This window comes from Urocitellus parryii, chromosome 7, assembly GCF_045843805.1.
Source record: "Urocitellus parryii isolate mUroPar1 chromosome 7, mUroPar1.hap1, whole genome shotgun sequence".
NCBI classification, from domain to species: Eukaryota; Metazoa; Chordata; class Mammalia; order Rodentia; family Sciuridae; genus Urocitellus; species Urocitellus parryii.
Window position 1 is genome coordinate 138,749,646 of NC_135537.1, and position 23,041 is coordinate 138,772,686.

At 37.4% G+C, this 23,041-nt stretch overlaps 1 protein-coding gene across 3 annotated transcripts in view; it reads left to right on the forward strand.

Moving 5' to 3' along the window:
* The window catches only part of Ywhae (tyrosine 3-monooxygenase/tryptophan 5-monooxygenase activation protein epsilon), a 40,014-nt gene that overhangs the window by 808 nt on the left and 16,165 nt on the right, over positions 1-23,041 (forward strand). Inside the window, exon 1 of one of the 3 annotated variants that reach the window (XM_077800484.1) lies at positions 3,980-3,997. The exons of the other annotated variants lie outside the window; for them this stretch is intronic. The gene's annotated coding sequence lies outside the window, so the exon portion shown is untranslated. Of the gene's footprint in view, positions 1-3,979; positions 3,998-23,041 lie in introns of those variants that run through there. 3 annotated transcript variants of the gene reach the window in all.

The following is a 23,041-nucleotide window of genomic DNA, read 5'->3' on the forward strand; positions in this document are numbered from 1 at the left end:
CACAGCAGATCATCCTTGGGTGGAGGCAAGCCGAGATGGTGCGATCCGATTTCTTGCCTTAGGCCGGCACACCTTGCAGTGCGGGGTTTTGGGCTTTTCAGCCTCGGCTTTTGGGGGATGTCCTGAAAAACCTCACTCGTGCACCCTTCCCTCGGACTAAATGGCAGAGGCCGAAGTTTCTGTAGTATTTTTCAGGCTTGATGAGCACTAGGTTCTGATGGATAGAACAGGAGACAAGGAGACTTCTTAGTTCTAGCCTTTGTAACACCCGTGCCTCTGTCTACCCATTTGTAAAAATGTTGACTTAACTGTACGCACCATTATGACACATGGAAAGACCTGTGGAGAAATAACGTTATTTCAAATAATGTTCGGTAATTGGATTTTGGTTGACTTCCCAGGCTTGGAATGCGTGTTCCTACTTCGTGTTGGGATCTTAACGTATTCCAGGCAGTCAGCTGAGGTTTGGGGTTTGGGATTATGAATGTAGGAGATCCTACTATTTTCTTGTTTTCATTTTAAGTACATGATTTTACCCACAAATTTCTCAGAGGGTTGGTGCTGGGAATCAAACCCAGCATTCTCTACCACTGAGCTAACACCCCCACCCCCTTATTCATTTGATTTTTTTTTTTTTTAGTCCTTTTTAAGAACTTTATTATGTCTGTCTACTCAGTTATAGCAGTTTTATTGTTTAATCCCACCTCCCAATGGTCCACCACGTTTGGGATCTAGATACTTGAGTTATCCCCACCTCTGTTAAACTAGCACTAAAAAGGTTAAAAAAAAATGTGGCTACGGGTTTTAATGCTTTTGTGAGGAGAGGTGGGATGAACCGTTTATTCTTAGGGTTTTCTTAATATTTAAGCCACTTTACACTTTTCAAAATATTATGTAGTGCCTCTCCTTTGAATGCCAATTTGGTCATGTGAATAACTTTAGGGTCAGTCCAGGTGTATATCATCAGAAATTAGCGTTCTGGAATTTGAAAAGGAGAGAAGGTCTCCAAAACTCAAATTTAGGAAAGTTAGCTGATTGAAATTTTGTGTTGTGGATTTTTAAATTGCTGTTTATATTGAACAAGTCCCTGTTGGCAGGAGGAGGGGAATAAGATGGGGAAGTACAGCTCAAGGTCAGCTTTGTCTTTATTTCAAAGTGTTTAAAAATCAAACAAGTGTAGGTGTGCTTGTATGGAAGTCCCACTGCCCCCTGCCCCTCCCCCCATGCTGCACATAGATTCCCTTGATAATCTCCTGCCCTTGGGAGGAAACTTGAAGTTATATTTGCACGCTTTCTGATTTTGGGGGATTTGGGCTGTGAATAAACTTGATATAGTAACTGAAAAGCAGGTAGGAGAAGTTTCTTTTTTTTCCCTCCACTATTTATTTTTATTTTTTTTTAACTCCTTTAAAAAACTGATTTGGAAGCCCATGATAGTAGCTTCTAAATAAATGACAGATTTAATGATCGTCATTTTTGGGATTTGAGTGCTGAGTATTTTTGACCAAAGCTCTTCATAGGATTCTTCTCTTAAGATAAAGCCAAATGTTTGTTTTGTTCCTATCAGGGTTTAAACAGGGAAGAGAAAATAGGATATATAGGGTTTACAAGGTACTCCTGTGACTTAGGGCGTAAGGAAGGGATTCAGTGGAAAAGTAGTAGAGGAAGACAGTCACTGGAAATTGGCCCCTGTCCACTACTTTATTGACTGCAATAATTTATTTTGTTTGAAGGGATACTAATAAGTAGCTATTACAGAACTTATCAGGTGTGGGGAGTGAGAGTGCATTGTAATAATTTAGATTTTGGGTACTTGGTTATAAATGTTGATTTTCCATTAGCCCCTTCCCTTTGTTACTGCCCTAGGCTTATCTTTTATTATTTTGCATCTTGTAGAACCTAGTGCTTAAACTTCATTCTCATTTAATTCTAACCTGGAGAATTGAAATTTTATGGAGAATTGAAATTAATAGGGCTGGGGATGTGGCTCAAGCGGTAGCATGCTCGCCTGGCATGCGTGCGGCCCGGGTTCGATCCTCAGCACCACATACCAACAAAGATGTTGTGTCTGCCGAGAACTAAAAAAAATAAATATTAAAAATTCTCTCTCTCTCTCTCTCCCTCCCTCCCTCCCTCCCTCCCTCTCCCTCTCCCTCTCCCCCTCCCCCTCCCTCCCTCTCCCTCTCCCTCTCCCTCTCCCTCTCCTCACTCTCTCTTTAAAAAAAAAAAAAAAAGAAATTAATAGATTAACTAATGGTACTCCAGAAAAAGCTAAGCTGTATTCAGGAATGAAATGATTTTAGGATTGCATATAAATGATACTGAAGTTTGGGGCTAGGGCTTTGATTAAATCTAACATCCCCTCCCTTATAAGTCAGTAGTCTTAAGAAATAGTTTTTTGAATCATTTGTAGCCACATTAAGCAAGTCTCTTATCTCCAGAAACCAATCTTGCCTTGCCTTCCTATATATGAAACATACTATTATAGGAAAGTAAGGACAATAGAGGGGGGAAAATGAATACTTCCTTCATTTTTGGCAGGGGAAAGGGGAGTAAAGATATTCACATACACTATTTTGGGGCTTGTATGGCAGTTGCTGTTCTTGTCCTTTCCTAACCTATCTTCACTTGTCAAGATTGGCTCTATGGGTGTTGGGGTTTTTTTGAAACAGGGGTACTAGGATTGAACTTGGGGGGCACTTGGCCACTGAACCACATCCCCAGCCCTACTTGGTACTTTATTTAGAGACAGGGTCTTACTGAGTTACTTAGCTCCTCACTTTTGCTGAGGCTAGCTTTGAACTCCAGCTCCTCCTGCCTCAGCCTCCTGAGCTGCAGGGATTTCAGTTGTATGCTAGTGTGCACAGCTTGGTGGAGGTTTTGATAGTCATTTTTGGCTCACTGAGTATATCAACACCAGAATTTCTGAGAAACTTTTGAGTTGTAAGAACCCTAAAGCCTCAGGGCTTGCGTTGTGGGATTGTGGCTCAAAACCTTAGGGATTGGGTTGTAGGATTGTGGCTCAGCAGTAGAGCGTTTGCGTAAGCATATGTGAGGCCCTGGTTTTGATCCTCAGCATCACATACAAATAAAATAAAATGAAGGTATTGTGTCCACCTACAACTAAATAAAAAAAGAAAGTGAGAACCCCAAAGCCTTAACAGCTTATTCTGCTGGTGGGTGCAAAATGGGGGCACGTTTTGAATGAACTCCTTAATGAATGTCTTGTTAGGGAAAAAATAGTGTTTAAAACCATTTAGACTACCAATTCTTAAATATAGGCCAGTAATAATTTTTTATTGCTATTTCAGTTAATGAGCTATATTGAATAAATTTTATTTTTCCTCCTGCTTAACTGCATAATAATAACACAATTTTAAGAATCCCTTCTATAGGTGTTTTTAGACTATGTAGAAGGGTTGCTCTTCTGTGTACTTTAGATATATTTTTTTTTTGTAGTTGTAGATGGTCAGAATGCCTTTATTTTTTATTTTTTTTTTTTATATGGTGCTGAGGATTGAACCTAGTGCCTTAGGCATGCTAGGTGAGCTCTCTACAACTGAGCCACAACCCCAGCCCCTGTACTTTAGATCTTTTTTTTTTTTTTTTTTAATATTTTATTTACATTTTAGTTTTCAGCAGACACAACATCTTTGCTTGTATGTAGTGCTGAGGATCGAACCCGGGCAGCACGCATGCCAGGCAAGCGCGCTACCACTTGAGCCACATCCCCAGCCCCTACTTTAGATCTTTGTACAGCATCATGCATACTTCATTTTTATTCTGGTTTACACAATTTTGGATTATAATGAAATCATTAAACATTGCAATTCAAGGTGGATGAGTACATTTTATTTTATTTATTTAATTTTTTTAAATTTTTTTATTTTTTTATTTTTTTTAATATTTATTTATTTATTTTTTTAGTTATTGGCAGACACAACATCTTTGTTGGTATGTGGTGCTGAGGATCGAACCCGGGCCGCACGCATTCCAGGCGAGTGCGCTACCGCTTGAGCCATATCCCCAGCCCTACATTTTAAATACTGTAATTACTCTTAACCTTCCTATAAAATGGTCTGAATTTGAACCCTGGTACAGGAAGAACATTTATGACAAGTATTTAAGCTGAGCAAATTTTGAAATCATTAAGTGCAAGCAAACATTGAAAATCCATATAAACGGACTTTTCATAATTGTTTTATAACTTGGTCAAAGGAATAGCATTACTATTTATTTAAGCAGTTGTAGGGATTGAACCCAGGGCCTTGCGTACTTCAGGCAAGCACTCTGCCATTGAGCTACATCCATCTCCAGCCCTACAAAATAATTTTAAAGTTTCTTGTCTTTAAGCTGATTCTGATAAGTGAAATTTCAGCCCAGTAAATAAATGTATCTAATTTTATAAATTTGCTTTAATACTTTCAGAAGGTGATCTGAAGTATGAATTCGGAAAAGATTATAATACTAACTTTGCAGGGAAGAAAATGAAGTACATGTGTATACACAAACTGACAGGCATAAGATAACGGCTAAATTTTAAAACTTTTATGTTGTATTTATTAAATACTATTTTATTTTTGTACTAGGGGTTTAACCCAGGTATGCTTTACCACTGAATCATATCCCAGCCCTTATAAATTTTTTATTTATTAGCTAGGCACAGTGGCGCATGCCTGTAATCCCAGCGGCTTGGGAGGAGCAAATGTTCAAAGCCAGTCACAGCAATGGCGAGGTGGTAAGCAACTCAGTGAGACCCTGTCTCTAAATAAAATATAAAAATGGACTGGGGTTGTGGCTCAGTGGTTGAGTTCAATCCTCAGTACCAAAAAAAAAATTATTAAAATATTTTTTAGCTTATTTTATGCAGTGCTGTAAATGGAATCCAGTGACTTGCACGTGGTAGGCAGACACTCTACCACTGAGCCACAATCCCGCCTTTATTTCTTTTTAATTTTTTTTTTTTTAGTTGTTGATAGACCTTTATTTTATTCATTTATCTCTATGTGGTATTGAGAATTGAACCCAGTCCTTTATGCATGCGAGGCAAGCTCTCTACCACTGAGCCACAACCCCAGCCTCCTTTACTTATTTTTTGAGACTGGGTCTTGCCATGTTGCTGAGGCTGTCCTCAAACTTGAGATCTTCCTGAGTCCCTCAGATTACTGACATGTGCCACTGTGCCTGCATAAATATCACATTTATATAGAGCATCATAACTCACAGACCATTTTCACGAAAGTTTTTACTTAATTCATGTAACAATATTGAACTAAGGTAGAGTTGTTATTTTCCTTTTATGGTTCAGGAAATTGAATTTGAAACCATATCGAAGATTTTTCTGTTGGCAACTATTAAATGGTAAAGTCAGAATTTGTCTGTCTGCTGACCTTCAGACCAGCACTCTTTCTCTTTACCCACTGATAAAAATTCTGTTAGTAACCAAGTAAGCCTTTTGGGAGCAAAATGGGTTATGTTCATTTAGTGATTACCTCAAGTAGCGTCTTTATGTTTATGACTTGTCTAGTATCCACTGTAATTATAGATAAAATATCGTCACACTTTTCTAAAGAAAGTGTGCTGTCTTTGAGAACTTAAAATTCTATCCCAGAGGGGCTGGGGATATAGCTCAGTTGGTTGAGTGCTTTCCTCATGTACACATAGCCCTGGGTTCAGTCCCCAACACCCCCCCCCCAAAAAAAAAAAAAGAAAAAAGAAAAAAAAAATCTATTCAGAAGAGAATGTGTGTGTTCATATGCAGGTTCCATAACCCCTACCTTTCTTTTTTTTTTTTTTTATATTTATTTTCTAGTTCTCGGCGGACACAACATCTTTGTTTGTATGTGGTGCTGAGGATCGAACCCGGGCCGCACGCATGCCAGGCGAGCGCGCTACCGCTTGAGCCACATCCCCAGCCCCTACCTTTCTTAAAAACTAGTTTATCGTGGTGTTTACATTAGAATGTGGCTGATGGCATGAGTTTTTGTTTTATATTAGCAAATACTTTTAAAAGATGCCGGAACTTTGAGGATGGGATACCATTGGCATATGTATGATTCATAAATATTGTTGCAAGTTGTGTAGCTCTGTAAAACAATCCATTAAGGAACAGTGAGGAATAGCAACAAATGGTGTTTTTGGTGGAAGGAGTTAGTAGGAAATGAACTCAGTGGCTCTTGTACAACTAAGCTCTGTCTTCAGTTCTTTGCTTTTTTTTTTTTTTTTTTTTTTTTTTACATTTTTAAGACAGGGTCTTACTAAGTTGCTTAGGTTGACCTCAAACTTGAGGTCCTCCTGCTTCAGCCTACCAAGTCAAGTCTGGTGTGTGCCTGTCTAAAATCATTATTCTTTTTTTTAACATTTTTACTCATTGATGAATTTTTTTAAAAAAATTATTGGTATGTGGTGCTGAGAATCGAACCCAGTGCCTCACACATACATGCTAGGCAAGCGCTCTACCACTGAGCCATAATCCCAGCCCTAAAATCATTATTCTTAAAACACCCCTGTGTTAAATCCCCAGTAAACTCCCCCTACCCTCCAAAAAAATTATTAATGTTTTTGAAATGAGCATTTAGCACTTGGATACCATTAAATACTTGTCAATATAATATTGTGGTTTGACCTCATTATCCAAATGTCCGTGTTTAATCACATCCCTAGGAACAGTTTCAGAAGCTCATCTAAATATATTAAATAGTACCAACTAATAATGCAACAATTAATTAATTTACCTTCCAAATAAGAACACTTTGAAAAGAGGGGATACTAATTCATAATTGTTCTGGAAAAGCTGGCATGAAAACTGGGATCATCCTGGGCCACAGACTTGCCCTAAGTCATCCTACTTATTGCCATTTGTTTTCTTACGCTAGTTTTCTCATAATCAGACAGATTTCCTAAACTTTGTTCATCTCTTTAACATATTAGCTCTTTATCCCCAGAAGTTTTTTTCTTTTCTTTTTCAAATAAGATTAGCATTTAGCATAACACAAGGAAAAGTGTAAGATTTCCTTTGTCCCTTTACCCATCAGAAGGGGAATGGAAAAAGTCAAAGATATGGTGGTGGCTGAAAATAGAACTTACTGGCTGGCATAGAACCAGTTAGTCTGATGGTGTCAAAGTCAAATTGGTGGTTTCTTTATGTGTACCTTGAGGTAGTTTTGTGTTTAGAATGTAATAGATCCAGATGTTAGCAAACGTGCTAAGATCAGAACTTTTTCTCCACATTTTTTTTTCCTTGTGGTGCTGGGGATTGAACCTAGGGCCTTGTGCATGCGAGACAAGCACTCTACCAACTGAGCTATATCCCCAGCCCCTTGTTTTTATTTTTGGGTACTGGGAATTGAACCTAGGGTCGCATAACCACTGAATCACATTCCCAGCCCTTTTTATTTTGAGACTTTTCTGTCTAGAACAATGAATCCTATACAGAACAATTCAGAAAACATACCTGGTTTATCTTTTTCCTTTTTTGCAGTGCTGGGGTTTGAATCCAAGGCCTCTCTCCATATCCTAAGCAAGTACTCTACCACCAGGCTTTATATCCCAGTCCCTGGTTTATGGATTTTGAAATTTAATCTTGAATTTATTGCTTTTCAAGTGATCTTCAACAGAGCATTTTCAAGTGATCTTCAGAAACAGCAAATCTGGCTGGGATTTTGGCTCAGTGGGTAGTGTGCTTGCCTAGCAAGTGTAAGGCACTGGGTTTGATCCTCAGCCCACATAAAAATAAATAAAATAAAGATATTGTGTCCATCTACAACTACAAAAATATTTAAATGGAAAGAAACTGCAAATCTGTCATAGAAAGTCTTGATTTATAATTAAGTCAGGATTTTATATAAAGCAATATGAAGTATGTTTAATTCTTCATTTGCATACAATATTTGGAGGAGACATTATATTATGAATAAGGAGTTATGCCTTTCATATTTTGGCAGATATGGTAAAATGCAAAAATCTTGGAATTATTAGGTTCCTCATCTGTAGAATGGAGATTAATGTCTGCATTGTCTATTAACAGGGTTGTTAGAAAATACTGAAATTGCAAAACATAATACTTGTATTTTTTTTAAATATATATCTTTAGTTGTATTATTTTTATGTGGTGCTGAGGATCGAACCCAGTGCCACACTCAAGTGAGACAAACTCTACCACTGAGCTACAACCCCTTATGAAACATTTTTATCCATTGTGAAAAGTCAAATAATTGATTTTGGTACTGAACTACTAGGATCATATTAGAAGATAATCTTTTTTTTTTTTCTCTTTTTTGAGGCAGAGGTGGTACTGGGGAATGAACCCATGGGTGCTTTACCACTGAATTACATCCCCAGATCCCCTTCCCCTTAAAAAAATTTCAAGACAGGTTCTTAAGTTGCTGAGGCTGACCTTTATTCTTGAGATCTTCTGCTTCTGCTTCCCAAATTGCTGGGATTGTGCCACCATGCCCAACTCTGATAACCTACCTTTTGATGATGTAATTCAATAAAAATGATGAAAAAAGAGTTGACTTTGCTCTCCTCCTTTTCTCCATACTTTAATTTTTTGGGTCATTTATTTTCTTAGTCTCTACTTTTTATCCCTAACTTCTGTTGGAGCCTCAGCCTTTTGGTTCTGCTGCGGCCAACTAGCTTCCTTGCAGGGGGTATTCTAGGATATATCTGTTTCAGTGGAGTAAGAGGGATTCCCCCACCCCCACCCCAAATTGTAGAATCTTGGTAGGAGATTGAGGAAGGTCTTTTAAGGCTAAACAATTTACATTGTCCTCTTTTTAGGGAATGTATTATTGGTATTAAGATTATTGAGCTGTACTGGGCATGGTGGTGCACAATTGTATTTCCAGCTACTAAGGAGATTGGGCAGGAAGATTACAAGTTCCAGGCCAGTTTAGGCAATTTATTGGGACCCTCTCCTAAAAAATGGTGTGGGTGGGTGGAGGTGGCAGCAGCAGAGCTGGGTATGGTAGTGGTGCATGCCTGTAATCCTAGCCACTAGGGAGGCTGAGGCAGGAGGGTTGCAAATTCAAGAGCAGCCTTAGTTACTTAGTAAGGCCTTAAACAAATTAGTGAGACTCTTTCTCAAAATTAAAAAAAAAAAATTTGTGGCTGAGCACTCCTGGGTTAAATACACAGTACAAAAACAGAAATCCATGTTGGGCTGGCTGGGGTAGCTCATTGGTAGTAGTGCTTTCCTAGCTAGTGTGATTCAATACCCAGCACCAGACTTTCCCATAAAGAAAAATATTGTAGGATATTTTTCCCCCTTCCTTTTCTTTGTACTGGGGATTCAACCCAGGGGCTCTCAACCACTGAGCTATTTTATTTTTTGAGGCAGGATCTTGATAAATTGCTTCCTAAATTGCTGAGGCTGACTTTGAACTTGGGATCCTCTTGCCTCATTCTCCCCAGTTGTTGAGGTTACAGGCATGTGCCACCATCCCTGGCTAGTAGACTATTGTGTTTTGAAAGTTTTTAGCATTTGAGCTGATGGTGCAAACCTGTAATCCCAGCTGTTTGGGAGACTGAGGTGGGAGGATCACTTGAATCCAGGAGTTCAAGGTCAAATCACCTAGGAGCCCCAAAAAATAGAAAATAGAAAATTGATGAGCTAAAGAAAATATCACTGTTAACTCTGAAATATACAGGATTAAAGTTTTATAAAAGACTGGATAAGATTTGGAACTTATGGACTGGGAGTGTAGCTCAGTGGTAGAGGGCTTGCCTAGCACATGTGAGGTATTGTGTTGGATCCTCAGCCCCACATAAAAAATAAATAAAGGTATTGTGTCCATCTACAACCAAAAAAAAAAAAAAAGATTTGGAACTTAGCAGTGCAGCAGCATGATCCTTTATTTATTTATTTACAGTGCTGAGAATCTAACCCAGTGCCTCACACATGCTAGGCAAGTGCTTTGTCACTGAACTACAGCCCCAACCCTGACCCTCAACTTTATAAATGAATTTTCAGGGATGTGGGGGAATGAGCACAGGGCTTTCCTCTAATATTGTTTTCTCCCCTCCTCCCTCTCCCTCCTCCCCTCCTCCCTCTCCCTCCTCCCTCTCGCCTCCCTCTCTCTCTCCTCTCCTCTCCTCTCTCCTCTCTCCTCTCTCCTCTCCTCTCCTCTCCTCTCTCCTTTCTCTAGGGGTTGAACACAGGGTAGCTTTGCCATTGAGCTATATCCCCAGTCCTTTTTATTTTTTATTTTGAAACAGGGTCTCTGTAAATTGCTTACATCTTCACTAAGTTGCTGAGGCTGATCTTGCAATGCTTGCTCAGCTTCCAGGGTTGTAGGGATTAGGATACGCACTACCTCACCCTGGTTTACTGTCTTTCTTTTCTTAGAGTAATAACTGGTCACCATTATCATCATACTGCTGCTTGCTTACACATGTGTATGTGTGTGAGAGATAATTAGTTTTATTGGGGGATTAGGACGTGATCTGGGAAATGTCACCTTGGGGTATGCCCCTCTGCTTGCTTTTGTGACCTTGATCTTTCATTTTTTAAATGGTGCCAACATTTCTCTTTGATACTTTTACCTGTTATCCTTTTCTGTTACAACTACACAGTGTTTCCCAATTTTCTTTCCACTGTTTTAAGAGCTGAAAGAATTTTGGTGCATTAGTGGTACTGTTGATGTTTTACTTTTGTATGACTTATAAAGAGATAGGAGACTATTTGATTGGCAGCTATTTTAGAGATCCTTGTATCAAGTCTGGAAACTTTTAACAAATAGATTTATTTCACTAAGGAAAACGTGATTTAAAGTGTTAAATTACTTTTTTGTTTTTTCCTCTAGGCTAGTACTATATCACTTGAGCTGCGTCCTCAGTTCCCATTCAGGTTTTCTAAGCTTAAGAAGTCTTAATGCTAGGCAGGCGTGGTTGCACATGCCTATAATCCCAGTGACTCTGGAGGCTTAGGCAAAAGGATGGCAAGTTTGAGGCCAGCCTGGGGTACCCAGTTTCAAAAATAAAATGGGCTGGGGGAGCTAGTTTAGTGTTAAGAGTGCCTGTGATTTTAATCTTCAGTACCACAAAAAACAACAAAGCAACATGTTAAGTGAGAATGAAAATATAATTTGCATCTTTCTGGTTGTGTGTTTCCTAGGCTATGATGGTATTTTCCTGTGCTGTTTCCCCAAATGTGTGTTATTTGGTCTACCTAATAAATAATAGTACAAGTAGTATGAGATAAGTACAGAAATAATGAAAATGTTAGTAGATTGTCTAGGTATCTTCAGAGGAGCTTCCCATACCTTCCATTATTTTGTTTTCAGCATCCCCTTTCTTCATAGTCTTAACATACTGTAGGATATATATCATATTTTACTAGTTTAATTGAGTAGAACCCACGATTGATGTAAAGTTTTTTGAATTACATTTTGAGTAATGTAAAATGCTGTATCTTTGCATCCTGTAGAATTTTCCAGTGATTTTGAAGCAATTTACATGAGTGCATAGTCAACTTTTTAAAGTGATGACATGAAAAACTTTGAGCTCAGCTTGAGCTTCAACAAGTTTTAAGAAGCCGAATTATAATAAAACTTGTCAAGTTTGGCAAGTATTTAATGTTTAGAAAATCAATATGTCGGGGCTGGGGATGTGGCTCAGGCGGTAGCGCACTCGCCTGGCGTGTGTGCGGCCCGGGTTCGATCCTCAGCACCACATACAAACAAGGATGTTGTGTCCGCCGAGAACTAAGAAAAAATAAATAAATGTTAAAATTCTCTCTCTGTCCCCCTCTCTCTCTCACTCTCTCTTTAAAAAAAAAAAAAAAGAAAATCAATATGTCTGTTTTATCCTCTTAGAATGTTTTGTAACTAGTTTATTAATCTGATGGACTCATTAGCATGCAGCTGTTAACAATCAATTATTCCTTAGGGGTCATACTGAATATCTTTAATAGTTAACTGATAATACTTGCACTTAATATTGTCCAAATTGGATTTTTAAAAATATGATTTATGGTGCAGAACTGATACCTCCAATAGAGTGTTTGTCAGGGTGTTACAATAGTTGTGTGGTACTCTCCCCTGTATAAATATTATTAACAGCAGAATAGTCTCTTCATTATCAAAGTATTTGGATAATAATCATCAGTACCACAAAAAACAACAAAACTAGTTGTGTTGTTTTAAAACTCCATAAAGAAGACTATTAATTGCCATTTAATTATCTGTTAATTAACTATACTAAGTGTCAAAGTTTTGCCTGATAATTGCATTCATTCCTTGGAGGATGTATGAACTTAATGAGATTAAAAGCAACATATCACCTGGACCCTCCTGTTAGCTTTCTGCATAAATAGCCTGACTTCATGAGGTCAGAAGTATCCATTCAAAGACTGCTGCTGTTGTCAAACATTACATTTTCTTTTGACTACTTTTAAAATTTCTTAGAATTAGTAGCTTGGAAATTTTTTTCCCTAGCAAATTTATATTCCTCCCTTACAATATAAATGATTTAACTTGTGATGTTTCAAGTTGTTGCTTTTTTTATATATAATATTTTTAGTTGTAGATGGACACAACACCTTTATCTATTTTTATGTGGTGTTGAGAATTAAGGCTAGTGCCTCACATGTGCTAGGCAAGTGCTCTACCACTGAGCCCCAGTCTCCAAGTTGTTGCTTTAATTAAAAATAATTGTAGGGGCTGGGGATTTGGCTCAAGCGGTAGCGTGCTCACCTGGCATGCTTGCGGCCCGGGTTCGATCCTCAGCACCACATACAAAGATGTTGTGTCTGACGATAACTAAAGAATAAATATTTAAAAAATTCTCTCTCTCTCTCTCTCTCTCTCTCTCTCTCAAAAATAATAATAATAATAATAATTGTATACAAAATTTCGATTGTATTAAATAATCATAGTTCATGTCTGTCTTTTTCCTTTTAAATGATGATGATGTCTGATTTGCCAGCCTTTTTACCTTTTTATATATTTTTTGGTGGTACTGGCAATTGAACCCAGGCTTTTGTGCATGCTAAGCAAATGCTGTACCACTGATATATGTGCCCAAGCCCTCTTTTTATTTTGTTTTTTTGAAACAGGGTCTCATAAATTGCTCAGACTGTCCTACATTTGAGATTTGCGTGCCTCAGCCTCCTGAGTAGCTGGGATTGCAAACACCTACCACCATGCCCAACTCACAAACTTTTAAAGTATGGTTTAATTGGCTTTTGAGGGGGGCACATGGCAACATTGTAGTGTCCCCAATTCCCAGCCTCTTTTACTTAATTGACAGGATCATGTGAGTGTTTGGCTAGTAAAATATGAGCAGGAAGTGTATGCAAAAGTGGTTGAAAGTCTCCTGGTTATTCTGTGTTCTTTTGGTTTTTTGACCAGGGTGTCTTCAAGTAGCAGGTGGTACAACTATAGCTACAAAATGGTGGACCTTCAGACATGTTGAGGAAGAAATAAGCCTTAGTTGTGTTCAGAATTCAGTGGTCTGAAATTCATTTCCCCTATTGGGGGAAATATAGAATTCTTATTTCCAAATCAGAACTTTGAGTCCACCCCCACCCGCACCCCCCCACCCCTGTAGGAATTGAACCTAGGGTCTTGCACATAAAAAGTGGTAGAGCACTTGCCTAGCACATGTGAGGCTGAGCAAATGCTTTACCAGTGGGACATATCCCCAACCTGAATTATCAGTTTAGAATTGTTAAAAACATCTTTACTGTCTCTTATGCTCTCAATTTTGAGATTCCAAGTATAATACATCCAGGCTTCTTTGCCTTATAGAATCTTAGGGGAGGCAAAGCTGTTCCAAAATTATGTACCAGTTTCTCTTAAGAATGAATACAATTCTTTGGCTGGTACGTTAAATATGTGCATGCTATATAAAGGACGTTTGTATTTCATGGCTTGCTTCTGAGTGAATCATAAACTCCCCTGGTGCAGCCTAGTTCTCTGGTGAAGATCCTTTGTATCCCTTTCTAAACCACTTACTTTGAAACTTGTGACTTTAAGGAAGGTATTGGTTCTCTAGTTCATGGAGTTCTCTGTCCATCTGAGCTCTTTCATCTTTGGTGTTTTAATATTCCCTTGGTCTTCAATATAGGCATTCCTCCCCATGTTGTTTTTAGCACCAATTTGGTTTTTCTGTCATTTGGGATCTCCCTTGCCCCCATGATAGATCAGATTTCCTTATCTCTTGTGCCTTTTTTCTCGGAAACATTTTTTCTGTAGTGTAAAAAGTGTTTCCTCTCCATCCAGTGATCTTAAGCTCTCAGTGTTAACAGGTTTTCTCTGATAAGCTTAAGCTTGAAGTATTCCTAAAATGTAGACTACTGATGTTCCTTCTACTCCCACTGTATCTCTCATTTCCATCAAAGGACCAAATCCTTTTTTTTTTTATTATGCAGCAACTTAAAAAATGCTTTTATTTTATCTCCTCCTCTTGTTCTTTTCTACTTGAAGAATAGCTTTCTCTTGTGGAATTTTTTTCTGTTTATATATACAAGTTTTGGGGTTCTAATTAGTTATATCTGATAGCAGAATGCATTTTGATTAATTGTATACAAATGAAGCACAACTTTTCATTTCTCTGGTTGTATACTGTGTACAGTCACACCACATGTGCAGTTCATTCATGTATGTTTATAATATTTTGAGGCTTATTTTGTGAAGCGTCTAAAATAGTAACCATCATGATATAAAGGAATCTGAGGGAATGACAATGACTTTAATTTCTTCTAATTATACATGACAGACTTTATTAAAAGTGAAGGTCTTAATGCTGACATTTCTATTTCAACAATGGATTTACTTAACTCTTTGTAGAGCTTCTGTTTCATTGAGTTACTTTTAAATTATTTTTTTCTTTGGGATACACTCCTTCCATTATCACGTGCATGTAAAATAGTAGGGGTTTTTTTTTTTTTAGGTTGTATATGGACATAATATCTTTATTTTTATGTGGTGCTGAGGATTGAACCCAGTGCCTCACATGTGCCAGGCGAGTGTTCTACCACTGAGCCACAACCCCAGGCTAGATTTAAAAGTTACAATTTCAGATAGCAGTAAACTGATGTGGTTAGGTTTTTACCCAGATGTTTTTTTTTTTAATTTGTACCTGGATTGAATCCAGGGACTCATAGCCACTGAGCAACATCACCGGCTCTTTTTTATATTTTATTTAGAGGAAGGGTCCTGTTAAATTGTTTAGGACTAGGGCTGGGGTTGTGGCTCAGTGGTAGAGCGCTAGTGCAGGGTCCTGGGTTTGATCCTCAGAATCACATAAAAATAAATAAACAAAATAGAATGTATTGTGTCCAACTATAATTAAAAAATATTTAAAAAATTGCCTAGGACCTTGCTAAGTTACTGAGGCTGACCTTGAACTTGTGATCTCCTGCTTTCACTTCCCAAACTGCTGGGTTTATAGGTGACTCTGAGGTGATTTTTGTGAAGTGGTGAATTTTACAGTTTTACAATTTACAGAGATTTAATTTTTTTTTTTTTTTTTAAATTTGGTACTGGAGATTTAACCCAGGGACCCTTTATCACTGAGCTATATCCCCAGTCCTTTTGATTTTTGAGACAGGGTCTTGTTAAATTGCTAAAAGCTTTGAACTGACCTCTAACTTGGTAATTCTCCTGCCTCAGCCTTCCTAGTTGCTGGGATTACAGGAGTGCCTCACTATTCCCAGTGGTATTCTGCTGTTTTCCCTAGCTCTTCCCATGATAGTTCTGTACCATCCTTTTTTTTTTTTTTTTTTTTTGCGGGGTGGGGTGGGGGCCGTGCTGGGTATTGAACCCAGGGCCTTGTGCATGGGAGGCACAATTGAGCTATATTTCTGGCCCCCAGAGTTATGCACCATCTCTAAAGTAATTTTGAGTTCTTTCCATTTGACATAATAGTTAAGGAAACTCTTTTATTTTTGGGTACTGGGGATTGAACCCAGGAATACTTAGCAAATGAGGCACATCTGTAGCCCTTCTTTTTTATTTTGAGGCACAGCCTCGATAAGTTGCTAAGGCTCAAACTTGAAATCCTCCTGCTTCAGCCTCCCAAATTGCTGCACTAGCATGCCCAGTTCATTCTGTCTCTTTTGGATATTGTTGATGGGCTTATTCATGTCTCTCTCTCCCTTTTTACTGTAGCCACTCTTCTGTGTGAAGACAAGTTGTAACCCTACACAGTCTTATTTTTTTGATACAATATTAGAAAAATCAGCAAGCTTCTAGATATATACTTTTTAGTTCTCAGAATATCTCAGAATGCCTTAATTTCTTCTTCTGGGAAATCTTCTTGGTTTTCTTTTAGTTACTCCATGTATAGGATTTAAGATAAGATTTATGTAATAGTAGATATTTTGTATAATGTCTTTGTAGATGTGATAACCCCATGTTAATTGGAAATATTATGACTCTAGGCACTTTTGCTAAACTGGTAACATAGGACACATAATATTAAATTTTACTGTAACACATAGTTGATGAATAGACCTTAACCCTCCAAATGAGTTTTGGGGTCTTAGAGATTTTAGGGACAGATACAACTAAATTTCCCATAAAATAATAATGCACTGTAGAAGTAGGGTTTGTTGAAATTGCCCAGAAAGTATTAGAATTCTGTTTTTGTGTAGAGAGATCCTTACAAAGGTTTTACTTTAGGACATATAGGTCAGTTTAATAAATAAATATGCATGTGTTTTAATTTTTTTTTGTGGGGGGGCACTGGGGATTGAATACATGGGTGTTTTGCCAGTAAGCTGTGTTGTGTCCCAGCTTTTTTTTTTTTTTTTTTTTTTTTGAGACAGGTTTTCGTTAAGTTGCCCGGGCTGGCCTTGAATTTGCAATCCTCCTGCCTCAGTTTCCCAAATAGCTGAGATAACAGGTGTTCATCTCTGCATCTGGCTTAAAATATGTTCTATTTCTAACACATTCATCTAGCCTCTTAATTCTTTCATCAAATATTTGTGTCTTTCTTTTTTAATATTTATTTTTTTGTTATAGGTGGACATAATATCTTTATTTTTTTATGTGGTGCTGAGGATCGAACCAAGTGCCTCACACATGGAAGGCAAGTGCTCTACCTCTGAGCCACAACCCCAACCCCTGTGTGCCTTTTCTGTAATTAGATATTATGTTCTTCTGGGAATGTAGGGATGAAGATATAGTTCATGCCTTTGTAGAAAGGTAATATTTGATCAGAAGACAAATAGTAATAATCCTCAATACAGAAGTGTGAACCTAGATGAGAGTGCAAGAAGGCTTCACATAGTAAGACTTTTAATTTGATCCAGAGGGCTGGGATGAGTAGTTTCCTCTGCAAGGGGTCATTGGCCAGTTAACTTAAAAACCAAACAGCTCTTTAGAACCTTGAGTGACAAATTTTCTTTCTTTCTTTCTTTCTTTCTTTCTTTCTTTCTTTCTTTCTTTCTTTCTTTCTTTCTTTCTTTCTTTCTTTCTTTCTTTCTTTCTTTCTTTCTTTTTCTTTTTTTTGTACTTGGGATTGAACTCAGGGACACTTGGCCACTGAGCCACATCCCCAGCCCTATTTTGTATTTTATTTAGAGATAGGGCCTCACTGAGTTGCTTATTAGTACCTCACCATTGCTGAGGCTGGCTTTGATCTCAGGATCCTCCTGTCTCAGCTACCTACGCCTCTGGGATTACATGTGTTGGGGAACCTCTCTTATTCAAACCATAGCAAATACTTGGTTCAGAAAGTCAGAGTGGTGATTAGGTTCCAGGTGCTTAAGTTACATTGTCTAGGTTTGGATTTTGGTTTTGCTGTTTTGTGACTTAAAGCAGATTACCCTTCGCTTCAGTTTTCTTTATTTAAAATTAGGATTTGTAGTTCTAATACTGGACACATTTTTTTCCCACATTGAGAGAAGATGGGTTATGACTCTGTAGGCTTTGGTATGAGGTAATTAATTCTGTAAACCAGTACAAAGGGTGCTGTTTTTTCCCATCACCGATTCTGAACTGTTTGCTTCCATCCTGACCTAAATCTCATTAAAAACTGTAGAATTGAGCTTTTTGATAACTTGTCAGTTTGATGCCCCATTTTTTGATTTCTTTGTTTTTGTGATACTGGGAATTGAACCCAGGGCCTCCTCCATGATAGGTAAGTGTACTACTGAGCTACACTCCAAGCCCTTAAGTTTTGAGTCTTGCTAAGTTGCCCAGGTTGTTGTGGAGAATTGTGATCCTCCTTCCTCAGCTTCTCAAGTAGCTGGCATTATAGGTGTGTGCTACTGTTTTTAGTTTTTTTTTTTTTTTTGAACTTTCTTTAAGTGATTTAAAAACTCACCAGAGACTTTCTTTTACTAGCTGGCAGGGACAATCTGGGAAAATCATGTTTTATTGGGATGTTGATATAGAGTAATAAATTAGTGACATGAGAGTAAGCTTTTTGGAGATAAGGGTCTATAGGGTTAACTTCTAGGTAGAAAAAAATGTGTTATAAACAGGAATAAACTTTTTTTTCTGCAGTACTGGGAATTGATCCCAGTGTCTTGCATGTTCTAGGCAACTGCTTTACCACTTAGCTACATTCTCAGCCCCCAAAACACATTTTACTATATTAAATGTTTGTGCCTCTGGTAGATATAAAAACCAGTTAATTAATGTTTCATTTTTCTTATTTTTAGTATTGGGAATTGAACTCAGGGTCCTATGCATGCTAAACACATGCTTTACCACTGAGCATTACTCCTAGCCACTCACATCTGTTCTTATTGGGACAAATAATGGAATACCCATACACGTGAATTCAAATCCAAATGTGATTAAATGAAGACACTAGTTGGGTTCGATTGTCTAGTTTTATTCCACTGATGTAATCTTGAACAAGTTTAAAAACCATAGTTTTTAGTTTCCTCATATAAAAGGAGAGAGAGTACTGTTACTTGTTCCAAAAGTCTGTTGAATGCATTAATACAATCAGAGCATTTGGTTCGATACCTAGGAAGCATGGTGTGTTTTATTTGTGAATGAGTTATTGAATGAATGTACAAAACCAAGGATCAAAGTTAATGAAGGTCAAGGTGGAGAAACATTTGACTCTTCAGTCAGTAACGTAAACTGGCTCCATGTTGTAGATATCTAACTAAATTATTGTCACAAAGGGAGGAAGGAAAGTTAGCCATGAAAAAAAAAGACTTATTGTGTTTGATTTAATATGCTCTTTAACTTGAGATGATTCAGAATTTATACAGCAGGTATTTTCATTGTTCCCAGACTTCATATACCAAACTTGCTTGAGTTGGAGTTCTCTGGTCTACAAGTTATGATCAAACCTGCTGCAGATACTTAAAACAATTTTCCTCAACACCAGAAATGTTTGTCACATTGACAAAATATTTGCAGCAAAGATTTCATGATGTGCTGGTTGTGCTGAATAATTTTATGTCAATATAATAGGTGGTGTTAATTTTGTACTAATGAAGGTTTTTTTGTTGTTTGTTTGTCTTATGGTGTTGGGGATTGAATCCAGGGATGTTTTACCTCTGAGCTACATCTTCAGCCCTTTTTTATAAAATAATAATTATAATAAGTTGCTGAGGCTGGCCTCCAATTTGTGATTCTCTGTCTTAGCCTCCCTCACAACTGAGATTACAGGTGTGTGCTATTGCCTGACTCTAACTCAGGTTTTCTTTCTTTCTTTCTCTCATTCACCCTATGTCAGCTTTACCACTGAGGTCTCTTACAAGTTGCTAAAAGTTGCTGATGCTGTCCTCAAACTTGTGATCCTTCTGCCTCGGCTTCCTTAGTCACTGTGCCCTGCTCTAATGCAGGCTTTAATGACATGGTTCTAGAGTTTGGAATAAATCAGAGCTTTCCTATAAGATTTTGGGGTATATTGTGGTTCATATTATTTCTTTTGCTGGTGTTAAAAGGATAAGAATGACACTCTAATCTTGAGAGTGCCCCAGTACTGTGTTGTAGGAATTTAGGGGGTATTAAGAAGCTGCTTATTCATGCTAATGCTGTTAGTACACTACCTAAAGTAATGGTTAAATTCCCAAACATGGGAGGGCTAAGAAAAGTTTGTTAGGATCTAAACACTTGGTGGGTATGATGGTACAATACTGTGATCCCGCCTCAAGAGGCTGAGGCAGGAAAATGCCAAGTTCAAGGTGAAGTCTTGGCGATTTATTGAGACTATTTATAAAAAATAAAACAAGGGTTGGGGATGTAACTCAGTGGTAAAGTGCTCCTCTTAGTCTCCAGTACCAAAACCAAAAAACAAATGAATAAATTTGCTGAGGCTGCCTCAGCTTCTCACTGGGGTTATAGGTGTGTGTGTGCCACTGCAACTGTAACACAGATTAACTAATAGTCAAAATGTCTAAAATTATCATTGTCCAAAAGAAGGTTCACAAATGGCTAATAAGCACATGAAAATGCTTAACACGTTATTGCCATCAAGGAAGTGCAAATCAAAACAACAATTGGGGTGCAGCTCAGTAGTAGAGGTCTCAACCTAGAATGGTTGAGGCCCTGGTTCAAATCCCCTCCCCCCAACATTCCAGTGAGATACCATTTCAAACACAATATGATCATTTAAAAAAGGGGGTGGGGTACAAGTGTAGATGAGGATGTGGAGTTTAGAATCCTCCTACATTGCACAGCCCCTGTAGAAAACAATTTGGTGTATTTTTCCACAAAGAGTTAATTATACTCTTAGTTATGTACTCAAGACAACTGAAGTCATATATCCACACAAAAAGTTTTACATGAGTGTTCATTGCAGCATTATCCATAATAGCAAAGTGGAAATATGTCCCATTATCTGGTGAATGGATAAATAAAATGTGGTATATTTACATAGGTAAGTAAAGTATTAATACAGTGTGGATGAACCTTGAAAATATGCAATGTGAGAGAATCCAGTTACCAAGTACCACATGCACAGTTCTAGGTTATACAGATTTATAGAAACTAAATAGATTGATTTTTCTCCTCACCCCAGTAGTTGGATTTGGGGGTAAATGATGTTCTGGGGTTTTTCTTTTAGAAGTGAGGTAATGGTTGTAGAATTACATGAATATACTAAAAACCATTGAATTGTGTGCTCTAAATGTGTAAATGGTTATAGTATGTAAGTTTTATCTCAGTAAAGCTGTTATTTAATGAAGGGATAATTACTGCTTCTGTAGTTTTACCACATAGTACTCTTTGCATTGTTTTGTCACTAATGAAGGTAATTATATAGTTGAATTTAGAATAGTAGATTTATCACTGTTTTAAATACATTTCCCCTTGTATTATAAAATACTAAATGTTCATTGTTGGGTATAGGGCTATAGCTTAGTGCTTTATGGCTTGCTCAGTTTGTACAAGGCCCTGAGTTCTGTCCTTAACACCACCCCCCCAGAAAATGTTGAAATTTTGTAATGCACAGCAAAATGAAAAATAGATTTAGATTAATCATTTGGAATAGTATCCAGAAATCACTGGTAAAACTTTATAACATTAGATAGTTGTGTTTAGTTTTTTTTTTCATACATAATGCATAACCTTGCAATGAAAAAGAATAAATAATGATACTTTCTGGTATATCTGGGTTACTTTATTTTATTAATACTTTGTACCAATTTGGAAAATTGAATTACTGGTTTTCTCAGGTATGTTTAATTTGTTGGTTTTTGAAAATAAGCTAGAATGGAACTGAACTGAACTCCATTGCCTCCAAATTTAGTCTTTGTGCTGGGCACACACCTGTAATCCCAACAATTTGGGTGGCTGAGGCAGGATTGTAAGTTCTAACTTCAGCAGCTTAGTGAGGCCCTGTCTCAAAAATTTAAAAGGACTGGGGTTGTAGCTCAGTGGTGAAGCACTCCTGGATTAAATTACCAGTACCAAATATAAATTAACTAAGTAATTTGATACAAATGGAATCATACAATGTCTTTTTTCACTTAAAAGTGTTTTTGATATTTACTTTAATTATCTTTCAGTTTTAAATAATCTGTAATATAGGTGTGTACCACAGTTTATTCATTTCACTTCTTGATGCACATTGAGTTATTTTCACATTTTTGTTGTTAGGAGAATCAGGTTGCTATTAACATAATGCAAAAGTCTTTATGAAGATAATGTTTTCATTTCTTTTGGATAATATCTAGAACTGTGATTGCTTGGTCACATAATGGTTATTAAAAAAAAAAAACAACTGCTGAACTGTATTCTAAAGAGCTTTATTGCATCTTAATACTTCTATTTTCTGGTATTCTGAAGGAATGATTTTTTGGGGGGTGTACCAGGGATTCAACCAGGATCACTTAACTACTGAGCCACATTCCCAGTCCTTTTTAAATTTTATTTAGAGACAGTGTCACTGAGTTGCTGAGTTTCAGAGTCTGCTTTGAACTAAAAAATCCTCCTATCTCAAGTCTCCCCAGCAACTGGGAGTACAATTTATACACCACTGTGCCCGGCTGAAGGGATAATTTTTGAGGCATTTTCCTGGGGTTGCACATTTGGAAGACTTCCTTATTTTTACCATACTGTTAAACAGTGAAGGTGCTGTCATTTTACCTATTTGTTAAGGTATGCTTATGCTTAAGGAATTAATATATACTTGTTTAAAAAAAAAAACAGATTTTTATGTCTCATCACCAAAAATTCTGAATCTGTAAACATGGAGAGCCACTTGATAATGATGGCATTAAGTCTTTTCTAAAAGCATCATTTTTGTTGTTAATACATTTGTTTGGTATTATTGAGCTGTTTTTGGTCCTTTGTTTTCTCGTAGTATTTTTTATGTATTGGGATATTCCAAAGATTATTTGGGCCCTTTTCTTTGCTTGCCACCTAGTGGTAACAGATAGTAACCATTACCAGTGAATGAATTCTTAGGTAGATCATGCTTTTCTAAAATGAGGGTTAGAAACATCAAAAGTTTGCAGGGTACCATGACACATGACTGTAATCCCAGTGACTCAGGAGGCTGAGGAAGGAGGATTGCAAATTTGAGGCCAGCCTCAGCAATTTAGTGAGGCTCTAAGTGACTTAGTGAGACCCATGTCTTAAAAGAAAAGGAAGAAAAAAAGAATTGGATTATAGTTCAG